This window comes from Drosophila subpulchrella, unplaced genomic scaffold (assembly GCF_014743375.2).
Source record: "Drosophila subpulchrella strain 33 F10 #4 breed RU33 unplaced genomic scaffold, RU_Dsub_v1.1 Primary Assembly Seq242, whole genome shotgun sequence".
Classification (NCBI taxonomy): Eukaryota; Metazoa; Arthropoda; class Insecta; order Diptera; family Drosophilidae; genus Drosophila; species Drosophila subpulchrella.
This window is the reverse complement of record NW_023665553.1, coordinates 7,196-24,197: the sequence shown is the minus strand read 5'-3', so window position 1 is coordinate 24,197 and position 17,002 is coordinate 7,196. Positions and strand designations below refer to the sequence as shown.

Genomic DNA, 17,002 nt, shown 5'->3' with positions numbered 1-17,002 from the left:
TATTTATCTCTTATTTAATGCAATAATATATTTATTATTACAATTATTATTTCGATTTGCTTGTTCGAAATTTTATATTTGATCTATAAAAGATCATATTTTTGGCAATTTATATTTTATTTGTATTACTATAATATATTATATTATTATAATAAAAACAAATTTTTTTATTAACGGTAAGGATATTAAACAATAATGATCCTTCCGCAGGTTCACCTACGGAAACCTTGTTACGACTTTTACTTCCTCTAAATAATCAAGTTCGGTCAACTTTTGCGAAACAACCGTAACACACAAGGCGTCACAGTGATCACGTCCGGAGACCTCACTAAATAATTCAATCGGTAGTAGCGACGGGCGGTGTGTACAAAGGGCAGGGACGTAATCAATGCGAGTTAATGACTCACACTTACTGGGAATTCCAAGTTCATGTGAACAGTTTCAGTTCACAATCCCAAGCATGAAAGTGGTTCAGCGGTTTACCCGGACCTCTCGGTCTAGGAAATACACGTTGATACTTTCATTGTAGCGCGCGTGCAGCCCAGGACATCTAAGGGCATCACAGACCTGTTATTGCTCAATCTCATTATTGCTAGACGCAATTTGTCCATTTAAGAAGCTAGTGTCCTTATAATGGGACAAACCAACAGGTACGGCTCCACTTATATAAACACATTCAAACACAATAAACATTTTACTGCCACCATGAATGAAGGCTATATAAGCTTCAACACCATAATCCTGAAGATATCTATTTAATATATTTGAGTCTCGTTCGTTATCGGAATTAACCAGACAAATCACTCCACGAACTAAGAACGGCCATGCACCACCACCCATAGATTCGAGAAAGAGCTATCAATCTGTCTTACACACTTATGTTCGGACCTGGTAAGTTTTCCCGTGTTGAGTCAAATTAAGCCGCAGGCTCCACTCCTGGTGGTGCCCTTCCGTCAATTCCTTTAAGTTTCAGCTTTGCAACCATACTTCCCCCGGAGCCCAAAAGCTTTGGTTTCCCGGGAAGCGACTGAGAGAGCCATAAAAGTAGCTACACCCAATTGCTAGCTGGCATCGTTTATGGTTAGAACTAGGGCGGTATCTGATCGCCTTCGAACCTCTAACTTTCGTTCTTGATTAATGAAAACATCTTTGGCAAATGCTTTCGCTTAAGTTAGTCTTACGACGGTCCAAGAATTTCACCTCTCGCGTCGTAATACTAATGCCCCCAAACTGCTTCTATTAATCATTACCTCTTGATCTGAAAACCAATGAAAGCAGAACAGAGGTCTTATTTCATTATCCCATGCACAGAATATTCAGGCATTTGAAGCCTGCTTTAAGCACTCTAATTTGTTCAAAGTAATTGTACCGGCCCACAATAACACTCGTTTAAGAGCACTAATGCAGGTTTTTAAATAGGAGGAACATATGAAAAAATACAAGTATCTAAGCACATGTAAGAACTCCACCGGTAATACGCTTACATACATAAAGGTATAGTACTAACCACAATTGTAAGTTGTACTACCCGTATGAAGCACAAGTTCAACTACGAACGTTTTAACCGCAACAACTTTAATATACGCTATTGGAGCTGGAATTACCGCGGCTGCTGGCACCAGACTTGCCCTCCAATTGGTCCTTGTTAAAGGATTTAAAGTGTACTCATTCCAATTACAGGGCCTCGGATATGAGTCCTGTATTGTTATTTTTCGTCACTACCTCCCCGAGCTGGGAGTGGGTAATTTACGCGCCTGCTGCCTTCCTTAGATGTGGTAGCCGTTTCTCAGGCTCCCTCTCCGGAATCGAACCCTGATTCCCCGTTACCCGTTGCAACCATGGTAGTCCTAGATACTACCATCAAAAGTTGATAGGGCAGACATTTGAAAGATCTGTCGTCGGTACAAGACCATACGATCTGCATGTTATCTAGAGTTCAACCAATATAACGATCTTGCGATCGCTTGGTTTTAGCCTAATAAAAGCACATGTCCCATAAGGTTCATGTTTTAATTGCATGTATTAGCTCTAGAATTACCACAGTTATCCAAGTAACTGTTAACGATCTAAGGAACCATAACTGATATAATGAGCCTTTTGCGGTTTCACTTTTAATTCGTGTGTACTTAGACATGCATGGCTTAATCTTTGAGACAAGCATATAACTACTGGCAGGATCAACCAGAATAATGTTTTTATTCATATTTCATTCATATTTTTGAATAGAAATTAGCAATATAAATTTTATAGATTGTTTTCTATCGAATACGGCCATTTTTATATAGCATTCGTATACGTTTGTTGTTTTCACAATATATACTTGTTCCGCCACTAATAATAACAAGTTTTTTAATTATTGATGTTAAAAACACAATATTTTTTTTCGTAATACGTAATAATTTTCTTTATATTTGCATATTTCATTCTAAAATATCTTTTTTGTTCGACATACGTCATTATTGTATCCACACATGTACAATTTTTGTTTAACCAATATAAAATATTGAATTAAATCATTTGTATTTTGATGATAAATTTAAAATTTATCTGTATATATTCATATAAGACTCTTTGGTAATATATAATATAAAACCGAGCGCATATATGATATGTACGTTAGAAAAAATAATATATATATATATTATTTTCTTTTAATATAGGGACACCTCTTTTAATTTATCCCCGCAGGGAATTATCACATAACTCAGTATGTGATAATGGCAGACCAATATACATATATATCAAGATTATCAATACAAAATATATATCATTATTAGCCTGCCTCAATTGTAATTATTTATTTGGATTAACGATAAAGTTCGGAAACAATTTGTTATTCTATGTATAATAGAAACCTTGGCCTTTGTTTCAACATTATTATCTTTGGGCTTAAAATATTAACCGTGGAGCCAAGTCTCATATTCATAAATGAATAAAGAAACAAATTTGACGGATTAATATCTTCTCTACCGACAGACAGTATTTTGTCACGTCAATAGTAGATGGCCGGCCCATTGACCATCCTATAGTAGTTTTTGGACCCAATATCTTTAATTCGGGTATTTTCAATTGTCTTTGCCAATCAACCGTTTGGTACTCTCTCATATAATAAGAGAATACACATATAATTCCATTATATGGATATATCTTCATTATTTTATTTGCTACATCACCCTATAATAGTTTTTGAACCCGTCAACTTCAATTCGGGTATTTTCAATTGTCTTTGCCAACCATTTATATGGTATTCTCTATTATAATAAGAGAATACTAGTGTATATCCATTATATGGATATATCATCTTCATATTATTTGCTACACCACCCTATAGTAGTTTTTGAACCCATCATCTGCAATTCGGGTATTTTCAATTGTCTTTGCCAACCAACTATACGGTATTCTCTCTTATAATAAGAGAATACAAGTATATTTTCATTATATGGATATAATGCCATTTATTTTTCAATATCCATATAATTCATTTAGTTTTGTATGTACAAAACAAGTTTTCTTTATAGTATTGACAAAATCATATGTTTACGCATAACATAAGTTTTGACCAATACGAGGAGGGGCCCGCCAACGACCACCTCCCTATAGTAGTTTTTTACCCCACGCACTACTGCGTGCCTGTTTACAGTACTAGTGCCAGCTATCACTAGGTTTATATATCATGTTTCAGTGATATATGGGTAAATTCTACCATTTATTCTTATGTATATGGCATTTCTATGCCATATTTATACAATCCATTCATATCTTAATGTATATTTATTATATTATACATTATTATGCCTTATAGGTATTATACCTATAAGCCATATCCATACGATTCATTCACTAGTGCCGCCCCTCACTAGGTTTATAATTGTTATATCATTGATATACAATTTATTTCTATATATATGGCATTTATATGCCATATCCATACAATGCATTCACATTTCAATGTATATTTACTTGTTATACATTATTATGCCTTATAGGTATTATACCTATAAGCCATATCCATACGATTCACTTATATAAATATATGTATATTTTTCTATACATAATTTTTTTTTACTTTTGTATGGTTTTCTATGCATATCCATAGTTTATATGGATATGCTTGGCGTTCTATATAGTATTGACAAATTCATATGCATAACATAAGTTTTGACCAATACGAGGAGGGGCCCGCCAACGACCACCTCCCTATAGTAGTTTTTTACCCCACGCACTATTGCGTGCCTGTTTACAGTACTAGTGCCAGCTATCACTAGGTTTATATATCGTGTTTCAGTGATATATGGGTAAATTCTACCATTTATTCTTATGTATATGGCATTTCTATGCCATATTTATACAATCCATTCATATCTTAATGTATATTTATTATATTATACATTATTATGCCTTATAGGTATTATACCTATAAGCCATATCCATACGATTCATTCACTAGTGCCGCCCCTCACTAGGTTTATAATTGTTATATCATTGATATACAATTTATTTCTATATATATGGCATTTATATGCCATATCCATACAATGCATTCACATTTCAATGTATATTTACTTGTTATACATTATTATGCCTTATAGGTATTATACCTATAAGCCATATCCATACGATTCACTTATATAAATATATGTATATTTTTCTATACATAATTTTTTTTTACTTTTGTATGGATTTCTATGCATATCCATAGTTTATATGGATATGCTTGGCGTTCTATATAGTATTGACAAATTCATATGCATAACATAAGTTTTGACCAATACGAGGAGGGGCCCGCCAACGACCACCTCCCTATAGTAGTTTTTTACCCCACGCACTATTGCGTGCCTGTTTACAGTACTAGTGCCAGCTATCACTAGGTTTATATATCGTGTTTCAGTGATATATGGGTAAATTCTACCATTTATTCTTATGTATATGGCATTTCTATGCCATATTTATACAATCCATTCATATCTTAATGTATATTTATTATATTATACATTATTATGCCTTATAGGTATTATACCTATAAGCCATATCCATACGATTCATTCACTAGTGCCGCCCCTCACTAGGTTTATAATTGTTATATCATTGATATACAATTTATTTCTATATATATGGCATTTATATGCCATATCCATACAATGCATTCACATTTCAATGTATATTTACTTGTTATACATTATTATGCCTTATAGGTATTATACCTATAAGCCATATCCATACGATTCACTTATATAAATATATGTATATTTTTCTATACATAATTTTTTTTTACTTTTGTATGGTTTTCTATGCATATCCATAGTTTATATGGATATGCTTGGCGTTCTATATAGTATTGACAAATTCATATGCATAACATAAGTTTTGACCAATACGAGGAGGGGCCCGCCAACGACCACCTCCCTATAGTAGTTTTTTACCCCACGCACTATTGCGTGCCTGTTTACAGTACTAGTGCCAGCTATCACTAGGTTTATATATCGTGTTTCAGTGATATATGGGTAAATTCTACCATTTATTCTTATGTATATGGCATTTCTATGCCATATTTATACAATCCATTCATATCTTAATGTATATTTATTATATTATACATTATTATGCCTTATAGGTATTATACCTATAAGCCATATCCATACGATTCATTCACTAGTGCCGCCCCTCACTAGGTTTATAATTGTTATATCATTGATATACAATTTATTTCTATATATATGGCATTTATATGCCATATCCATACAATGCATTCACATTTCAATGTATATTTACTTGTTATACATTATTATGCCTTATAGGTATTATACCTATAAGCCATATCCATACGATTCACTTATATAAATATATGTATATTTTTCTATACATAATTTTTTTTTACTTTTGTATGGTTTTCTATGCATATCCATAGTTTATATGGATATGCTTGGCGTTCTATATAGTATTGACAAATTCATATGCATAACATAAGTTTTGACCAATACGAGGAGGGGCCCGCCAACGACCACCTCCCTATAGTAGTTTTTTACCCCACGCACTATTGCGTGCCTGTTTACAGTACTAGTGCCAGCTATCACTAGGTTTATATATCGTGTTTCAGTGATATATGGGTAAATTCTACCATTTATTCTTATGTATATGGCATTTCTATGCCATATTTATACAATCCATTCATATCTTAATGTATATTTATTATATTATACATTATTATGCCTTATAGGTATTATACCTATAAGCCATATCCATACGATTCATTCACTAGTGCCGCCCCTCACTAGGTTTATAATTGTTATATCATTGATATACAATTTATTTCTATATATATGGCATTTATATGCCATATCCATACAATGCATTCACATTTCAATGTATATTTACTTGTTATACATTATTATGCCTTATAGGTATTATACCTATAAGCCATATCCATACGATTCACTTATATAAATATATGTATATTTTTCTATACATAATTTTTTTTTACTTTTGTATGGATTTCTATGCATATCCATAGTTTATATGGATATGCTTGGCGTTCTATATAGTATTGACAAATTCATATGCATAACATAAGTTTTGACCAATACGAGGAGGGGCCCGCCAACGACCACCTCCCTATAGTAGTTTTTTACCCCACGCACTATTGCGTGCCTGTTTACAGTACTAGTGCCAGCTATCACTAGGTTTATATATCGTGTTTCAGTGATATATGGGTAAATTCTACCATTTATTCTTATGTATATGGCATTTCTATGCCATATTTATACAATCCATTCATATCTTAATGTATATTTATTATATTATACATTATTATGCCTTATAGGTATTATACCTATAAGCCATATCCATACGATTCATTCACTAGTGCCGCCCCTCACTAGGTTTATAATTGTTATATCATTGATATACAATTTATTTCTATATATATGGCATTTATATGCCATATCCATACAATGCATTCACATTTCAATGTATATTTACTTGTTATACATTATTATGCCTTATAGGTATTATACCTATAAGCCATATCCATACGATTCACTTATATAAATATATGTATATTTTTCTATACATAATTTTTTTTTACTTTTGTATGGATTTCTATGCATATCCATAGTTTATATGGATATGCTTGGCGTTCTATATAGTATTGACAAATTCATATGCATAACATAAGTTTTGACCAATACGAGGAGGGGCCCGCCAACGACCACCTCCCTATAGTAGTTTTTTACCCCACGCACTATTGCGTGCATGTTTACAGTACTAGTGCCAGCTATCATTAGGTTTATATATCGTGTTTCAGTGATATATGGGTAAATTCTACCATTTATTCTTATGTATGTATATGGCATTTCTATGCCATATTTATATAATTCATTCATATCTTAATTTATATTTATTATATTATACATTATTATGCCTTATAGGTATTATACCTATAAGCCATATCCATACGATTCATATACTAGTGCAGCCCCTCACTAGGTTTATATATCTCATTTTAATTATATATTGGTAAATTCTATTATTTATTCTTGTGTATATGGCACTTATATGCCGCCATATCTATAAAAATGCATTTATATTTCAATGTATATTTTCTATATTATACATTATTATGCCTTAAAAAGTTATTATACCTACCATAAGGCGATATCCATACGATTCATTTATATAAAAGATATATGTATAATTTTCTATACATAATTTTTTTTTATGAATATATGGGTTTCCTAAGCATATCCATATAATACATTTAGTTTTATATGGATTAGATTGGTCTTCTTTATTGTATTGCCAAACTCATATTGATAAAATAAGTTTTGAACAATAAGAGGATCAGCCGCCAACCAACCAACCACTGCTACCATTGGAGGAACATATACTTACTTTTTATATGTCCTCTTACTTGAATGGTCCTCTCTTTACTTGAAAATTTCATTACCATAGGAATCTATTTATACATGGAATATGATTTCCACTACTTTTTCGCGTCACTAATAATTAATATGACGATACAGACTTGCTACCATAACATAAGTCTTGAACAATAATAGGAGCAGCCGCCAACCAACCACCAACCAACCAACCACTGCTACCATTGATAGTAATTTTATATGTCCTCTTTAGTTGAATTTCAATACCATAGGAATATTTATACATGGAATATGTTTTGCCACTACTTTTTCGCGTCACTAATAATATGACGATACAGTCTTGCTACCATAACATAAGTTTTGAACAATAAGAGGAGCAGACACACCAACCAACCAACCGCGCTGCTACCATTATATATACTTATATTTATATAAGTCCTCTTTACTTGAATGGCCTCTTTACTTGAATTTCAATACCATAGGAATATTTATTTATACATGGAATATGTTTTGCCACTACTTTTTCGCGTCACTAATAATATGACGATATAGACTTGCTACCATAACATAAGTTTTGAACAATAAGAGGAGCAGACACCAACCAACCAACCGCTGCTACCATTGAATGAACCATATATACAAACTTTTATATATGTCCTCTTTACTTGAATTTTAATACCATAGGAATATTTATACATGGAATATGTTTGCCACTTTATCATCGCGTCACTAATAAGATGACGATACATTTTGTTTGTTCAATATTTACTTATATATTGATGTTTCCAATTTAGGTCTTTTATATTTCTTCTTCCCTACCTTACACACCACAAACAAAGTGGCGTGCGATGCTGCAAGCAAGCATAATGATTATGCCCGCTTGCAACATCTTTATTATCGAATCATCAAGCAAAGGATAAGCTTCAGTGGATCGCAGTATGGCAGCTGCTCAACCACTTACAACACCTTGCCTGTTACAAAAGTCGTTTACAATTGATTCTAGGCTTTGTCATTGTATTAAATAATGCTTTTATATGTAACTAGCGCGGCATCAGGTGATCAAAGATCCTCCCAATTTACTATGTTACAAATTACATTGGCATCACATCCATTGTCGTTTATAAAGTAAATTATAAACTTTAAATGGTTTAGAAGCCATACAATGCAAATTGCCCCTTATTTATCATTGCAGTCCAGCACGGATACGACCTTAGAGGCGTTCAGGCATAATCCAACGGACGTAGCGTCATACCACTGTTCGCTCGAACAAGTATTGTGCCATTGGTCCGTACCTGCGGTTCCTCTCGTACTACGCAGGAATGCTGTCGCAACAACGTTTTGTCATTAGTAGGGTAAAACTAACCTGTCTCACGACGGTCTAAACCCAGCTCACGTTCCCTTGCATGGGTGAACAATCCAACGCTTGGTGAATTTTGCTTCACAATGATAGGAAGAGCCGACATCGAAGGATCAAAAAGCGACGTCGCTATGAACGCTTGGCCGCCACAAGCCAGTTATCCCTATGGTAACTTTTCTGACACCTCTTGTTAAAAACTCTTTAAACCAAAAGGATCGATAGGCCGAGCTTTTGCTGTCCCTGTGTGTACTGAACACCGAGATCAAGTCAGCATTTGCCCTTTTGCTCTATGTGTGGTTTCTGTCCGCACTGAGCTGGCCTTGGGACACCTCCGTTATTATTTGAGAGATGTACCGCCCCAGTCAAACTCCCTACCTGGCAATGTCCTTGAATTGGATCATACCTGAGTAATTGGAGTTATACCAAATTTTCAAATCAAAAATACATAAATGCACCGTTTTATTAAAGAATTTGTTTGCGATTATATAACAAACTCGTGATACTTTGATCAAGAAGCTTGCATCAAAACCCAATACCATAAGATATAATAAATATATCCGTATAATGGCTAGGAAATGATACACGTTCCATTTAATCAAGTAAGTAAGGAAACAATAAGAGTAGTGGTATTTCATTGGCGATACCAAACCGAAGTCTAATATCTCCCACTTATTCTACACCTCTTATGTCTCCTTACACTGCCAGATTAGAGTCAAGCTCAAAAGGGTCTTCTTTCCCCGCTAATTATTCCAAGCCCGTTCCCTTGGCTGTGGTTTCGCTAGATAGTAGATAGGGACAGTAGGAATCTCGTTAATCCATTCATGCGCGTCACTAATTAGATGACGAGGCATTTGGCTACCTTAAGAGAGTCATAGTTACTCCCGCCGTTGACCCGCGCTTACTTGAATTTCTTCACTTTGACATTCAGAGCACTGGGCAGAAATCACATTGTGTCAACACCCGCTAGGGCCATCACAATGCTTTGTTTTAATTAGACAGTCGGATTCCCCAAGTCCGTGCCAGTTCTGAATTGATTGTTAATTGATAATCGTTATAATTAATAAGAACTAATTGGTTTAACCCAATTAGTATTCTTAAAAATTTTAGCAAGAAAGTTCCACAATTGGCTACGTAACTAAACTATCCGGGGAACAAGTGACCAACATAAATGCCAGACACTCTATTTACCCAGAACGAGCACATAAACCATGTTATTGTTTCCCAATCAAGCCCGACTATCTCAATCTTCAGAGCCAATCCTTATCCCGAAGTTACGGATCTAATTTGCCGACTTCCCTTACCTACATTATTCTATCGACTAGAGACTCTTCACCTTGGAGACCAGCTGCGGATATTGGTACGGCCTGTTGAGAAGTTTGCGTGTCCCCACCATAAATTTTCAAGGTCCGAGGAGAAAATATCGACACAACAGTATATGTCATGCTCTTCTAGCCCATCTACCATATCTCTCTGCGAAAGACTTCCATGGTAGTACGGCTATAAACAGAAAAGAAAACTCTTCCGATATCTCTCGACGGCTTCTTTATGGTCGTTCCTGTTGCCAGGATGAGCACGAGGCCCATATTTAATAACAAACGGATACTCAACAGGTTACGGAATTGGAACCGTATTCCCTTTCGTTCAAAATTATTCAAGTATATTAATTAGCTTGATTTATATAATATAATTATATTTGTATGGCATTTGTGTTTTACTTGAAAATTTTCGGCTTTCGCCTTGAACTTAGGACCGACTAACTCGTGATCAACCACTGTTCACACGAAACCCTTCTCCACTTCAGTCCTCCAAGGTCTCATTCGATTATTTGCTACTACCACCAAGATCTGTACCAATGGCAGCTCCATGCAGGCTTACGCCAAACACTTCTACGCATACCATTGTACCTTCCTACTCACTAAAGTTTCAAAATTTATATCACAAGTAATATAAATCATCTACTTTAGCGGTAATGTATAGGTATACAACTTAAGCGCCATCCATTTTAAGGGCTAGTTGCTTCGGCAGGTGAGTTGTTACACACTCCTTAGCGGATTTCGACTTCCATGATCACCGTCCTGCTGTTTTAAGCAACCAACGCCTTTCATGGTATCTGCATGAGTTGTTAATTTGGGCACCGTAACATTACGTTTGGTTCATCCCACAGCGCCAGTTCTGCTTACCAAAAGTGGCCCACTGGGCACATTATATCATAACCTTGAACTTCATATCAAGAAAGTTAAGGTTCTTACCCATTTAAAGTTTGAGAATAGGTTAAGATCGTTTCGACCCTAAGGCCTCTAATCATTCGCTTTACCAGATAAGATTATTTTATATAACATTAAAATGCACCAGCTATCCTGAGGGAAACTTCGGAAGGAACCAGCTACTAGATGGTTCGATTGGTCTTTCGCCCCTATACTCAATTCTGACAATCGATTTGCACGTCAGAACTGTTTCGGTCTTCCATCAGGGTTTCCCCTGACTTCAACCTGATCAAGTATAGTTCACCATCTTTCGGGTCACAGCATATATGCTCAAGGTACGTTCCAGTTAGAGGCATAAATAATATAAATATCATTATACATAACTATATAGAACGCCCCGGGATTGTGTTAATTAGCTATAAATAGTTAAAAAACTAATCCCATTATTAGTCAAGTTAATTACGCTATTAGGTTTATATCCCAATAACTTGCACATATGTTAGACTCCTTGGTCCGTGTTTCAAGACGGGTCCCGAAGGTATCCTGAATCTTTCGCATTGTTAATCATACAAGTGCATATAATAAACACAAAAATCAATGATAATTATGCCATTATATAATTCCGAAAAATTAACGCACTGTATTCATATAAATCTATCAGCACTTTATCAAATTAATAACATTTATTCTGTGTTAAAATGCAAGCAAATTAATTTGAATAAACTATAAGTTATATTTTATGATAAATTTTGTATGCTAATAGATTACAATGTCCTTATATGGAAAAAATGCACACTATTATCATAATATTGTTTAAATATTACAATTTTAATGATGAATTTTCCATAACGGATATTCAGGTTCATCGGGCTTAACCTCTAAGCAGTTTCACGTACTGTTTAACTCTCTATTCAGAGTTCTTTTCAACTTTCCCTCACGGTACTTGTTTACTATCGGTCTCATGGTTATATTTAGTTTTAGATGGAGTTTACCACCCACTTAGTGCTGCACTATCAAGCAACACGACTCTTTGGAAACATCATCTAGTAATCATTAACGTTATACGGGCCTGGCACCCTCTATGGGTAAATGGCCTCATTTAAGAAGGACTTAAATCGTTAATTTCTCATACTAGAATATTGACGCTCCATACACTGCATCTCACATTTGCCATATAGACAAAGTGACTTAGTGCTGAACTGATTTCTTTTCGCTCGCCGCTACTAAGAAAATCCTGGTTAGTTTCTTTTCCTCCCCTAATTAATATGCTTAAATTCAGGGGGTAGTCCCATATGAGTTGAGGTTGTGTATAACTTTTTTTGCAATTAATTCTTTATATATAATGATAAAACATTTTATTAAATTCGTTATATATTTTATATATTTGTATGGCATTTGTTTGGTCTAACGAATCAACGAAGAATAATAATATTGTCAACGGCTTTCTATTTACTAATCTTTAATAAGAGACAATTCTAGATAAATTTTTTATGCTAGACATTTCTCAGTATTATTTGATTGAAAAAGAAAATATTTCTCTTCGTTTTTCACATTCAAATTATTTACTAATGTGAGATAATGTTTTTCATATATTTGTTAATATTATGAATAATATAATAATTAAATTATTATTATCCAATAATATACCATATGCTTATAAAATTTCATTATAAAATTTATATAAACAACTTAATTAGCATAGTCTTACAACCCTCAACCATATGTAGTCCAAGCAGCACTATAAAATTAATTAAAGTACATAACAGCATGGACTGCGATATGCGTTCAAAATGTCGATGTTCATGTGTCCTGCAGTTCACACGATGACGCACAGTTTGCTGCGTTCTTCATCGACCCATGAGCCGAGTGATCCACCGCTTAGAGTTTTATATATTGGTTTGGTAATTTTGTCATATATGTTTTTATTGAAAGAAATTAAAAATACACCATTTTACTGGCATATATCAATTCCTTCAATAAATTGATTTTTATACCTAAAACGAATGCTGCGAAATGTCTTAGTTTCATATAACCAATAATATATCAAGTATTTTTTAAATGGCATTTACGGTATTAATACTTTTTTTTAGCGATATATATTGAAATTTATATAAAACATTAACCTGTAATAATCAGGTACAACATTGTACATTTTAGGTTGTTGCATTATCCAATGTATGCGCATAACTGAGATGAACAATACATATCGCAACGCGTGTATATTATGGTCCATATACACACAGTGTTTTATTAATTAATTGCATTTAATATACAATATAATAATAATATTAAATAAATTTAATAATTTCGATTTGCTTGTTCGAATTTGTTATTTGTTTGCTTTTGCTTATTTATTTATCTCTTATTTAATGCAATAATATATTTATTATTACAATTATTATTTCGATTTGCTTGTTCGAAATTTTATATTTGATCTATAAAAGATCATATTTTTGGCAATTTATATTTTATTTGTATTACTATAATATATTATATTATTATAATAAAAACAAATTTTTTTTATTAACGGTAAGGATATTAAACAATAATGATCCTTCCGCAGGTTCACCTACGGAAACCTTGTTACGACTTTTACTTCCTCTAAATAATCAAGTTCGGTCAACTTTTGCGAAACAACCGTAACACACAAGGCGTCACAGTGATCACGTCCGGAGACCTCACTAAATAATTCAATCGGTAGTAGCGACGGGCGGTGTGTACAAAGGGCAGGGACGTAATCAATGCGAGTTAATGACTCACACTTACTGGGAATTCCAAGTTCATGTGAACAGTTTCAGTTCACAATCCCAAGCATGAAAGTGGTTCAGCGGTTTACCCGGACCTCTCGGTCTAGGAAATACACGTTGATACTTTCATTGTAGCGCGCGTGCAGCCCAGGACATCTAAGGGCATCACAGACCTGTTATTGCTCAATCTCATTATTGCTAGACGCAATTTGTCCATTTAAGAAGCTAGTGTCCTTATAATGGGACAAACCAACAGGTACGGCTCCACTTATATAAACACATTCAAACACAATAAACATTTTACTGCCACCATGAATGAAGGCTATATAAGCTTCAACACCATAATCCTGAAGATATCTATTTAATATATTTGAGTCTCGTTCGTTATCGGAATTAACCAGACAAATCACTCCACGAACTAAGAACGGCCATGCACCACCACCCATAGATTCGAGAAAGAGCTATCAATCTGTCTTACACACTTATGTTCGGACCTGGTAAGTTTTCCCGTGTTGAGTCAAATTAAGCCGCAGGCTCCACTCCTGGTGGTGCCCTTCCGTCAATTCCTTTAAGTTTCAGCTTTGCAACCATACTTCCCCCGGAGCCCAAAAGCTTTGGTTTCCCGGGAAGCGACTGAGAGAGCCATAAAAGTAGCTACACCCAATTGCTAGCTGGCATCGTTTATGGTTAGAACTAGGGCGGTATCTGATCGCCTTCGAACCTCTAACTTTCGTTCTTGATTAATGAAAACATCTTTGGCAAATGCTTTCGCTTAAGTTAGTCTTACGACGGTCCAAGAATTTCACCTCTCGCGTCGTAATACTAATGCCCCCAAACTGCTTCTATTAATCATTACCTCTTGATCTGAAAACCAATGAAAGCAGAACAGAGGTCTTATTTCATTATCCCATGCACAGAATATTCAGGCATTTGAAGCCTGCTTTAAGCACTCTAATTTGTTCAAAGTAATTGTACCGGCCCACAATAACACTCGTTTAAGAGCACTAATGCAGGTTTTTAAATAGGAGGAACATATGAAAAAATACAAGTATCTAAGCACATGTAAGAACTCCACCGGTAATACGCTTACATACATAAAGGTATAGTACTAACCACAATTGTAAGTTGTACTACCCGTATGAAGCACAAGTTCAACTACGAACGTTTTAACCGCAACAACTTTAATATACGCTATTGGAGCTGGAATTACCGCGGCTGCTGGCACCAGACTTGCCCTCCAATTGGTCCTTGTTAAAGGATTTAAAGTGTACTCATTCCAATTACAGGGCCTCGGATATGAGTCCTGTATTGTTATTTTTCGTCACTACCTCCCCGAGCTGGGAGTGGGTAATTTACGCGCCTGCTGCCTTCCTTAGATGTGGTAGCCGTTTCTCAGGCTCCCTCTCCGGAATCGAACCCTGATTCCCCGTTACCCGTTGCAACCATGGTAGTCCTAGATACTACCATCAAAAGTTGATAGGGCAGACATTTGAAAGATCTGTCGTCGGTACAAGACCATACGATCTGCATGTTATCTAGAGTTAACCAATATAACGATCTTGCGATCGCTTGGTTTTAGCCTAATAAAAGCACATGTCCCATAAGGTTCATGTTTTAATTGCATGTATTAGCTCTAGAATTACCACAGTTATCCAAGTAACTGTTAACGATCTAAGGAACCATAACTGATATAATGAGCCTTTTGCGGTTTCACTTTTAATTCGTGTGTACTTAGACATGCATGGCTTAATCTTTGAGACAAGCATATAACTACTGGCAGGATCAACCAGAATAATGTTTTTATTCATATTTCATTCATATTTTTGAATAGAAATTAGCAATATAAATTTTATAGATTGTTTTCTATCGAATACGGCCATTTTTATATAGCATTCGTATACGTTTGTTGTTTTCACAATATATACTTGTTCCGCCACTAATAATAACAAGTTTTTTAATTATTGATGTTAAAAACACAATATTTTTTTTCGTAATACGTAATAATTTTCTTTATATTTGCATATTTCATTCTAAAATATCTTTTTTGTTCGACATACGTCATTATTGTATCCACACATGTACAATTTTTGTTTAACCAATATAAAATATTGAATTAAATCATTTGTATTTTGATGATAAATTTAAAATTTATCTGTATATATTCATATAAGACTCTTTGGTAATATATAATATAAAACCGAGCGCATATATGATATGTAAGTTAGAAAAAATAATATATATATATATTATTTTCTTTTAATATAGGGACACCTCTTTTAATTTATCCCCGCAGGGAATTATCACATAACTCAGTATGTGATAATGGCAGACCAATATACATATATATCAAGATTATCAATACAAAATATATATCATTATTAGCCTGCCTCAATTGTAATTATTTATTTGGATTAACGATAAAGTTCGGAAACAATTTGTTATTCTATGTATAATAGAAACCTTGGCCTTTGTTTCAACATTATTATCTTTGGGCTTAAAATATTAACCGTGGAGCCAAGTCTCATATTCATAAATGAATAAAGAAACAAATTTGACGGATTAATATCTTCTCTACCGACAGACAGTATTTTGTCACGTCAATAGTAGATGGCCGGCCCATTGACCATCCTATAGTAGTTTTTGGACCCAATATCTTTAATTCGGGTATTTTCAATTGTCTTTGCCAATCAACCGTTTGGTACTCTCTCATATAATAAGAGAATACACATATAATTCCATTATATGGATATATCTTCATTATTTTATTTGCTACATCACCCTATAATAGTTTTTGAACCCGTCAACTTCAATTCGGGTATT

At 34.2% G+C, this 17,002-nt stretch overlaps 4 non-coding genes across 4 annotated transcripts; all 4 read right to left on the bottom strand.

The window, feature by feature from the left end:
- Positions 1–193: 193 nt before the first annotated feature.
- Positions 194–2,188, bottom strand: LOC119559587. Its single transcript, XR_005220858.1, has one exon. It is a non-coding gene; the product is annotated as a small subunit ribosomal RNA (ribosomal RNA).
- Positions 2,189–8,771: 6,583 nt separating this feature from the next.
- LOC119559583 lies at positions 8,772–12,741 on the bottom strand. The gene has a single exon (XR_005220854.1). It is a non-coding gene; the product is annotated as a large subunit ribosomal RNA (ribosomal RNA).
- A 401-nt stretch (positions 12,742–13,142) lies between these two features.
- Positions 13,143–13,321, bottom strand: LOC119559580. Its single transcript, XR_005220851.1, has one exon. It is a non-coding gene; the product is annotated as a 5.8S ribosomal RNA (ribosomal RNA).
- Positions 13,322–13,981: 660 nt separating this feature from the next.
- On the bottom strand, positions 13,982–15,975 carry LOC119559586. Its single transcript, XR_005220857.1, has one exon. It is a non-coding gene; the product is annotated as a small subunit ribosomal RNA (ribosomal RNA).
- Positions 15,976–17,002: the final 1,027 nt, after the last annotated feature.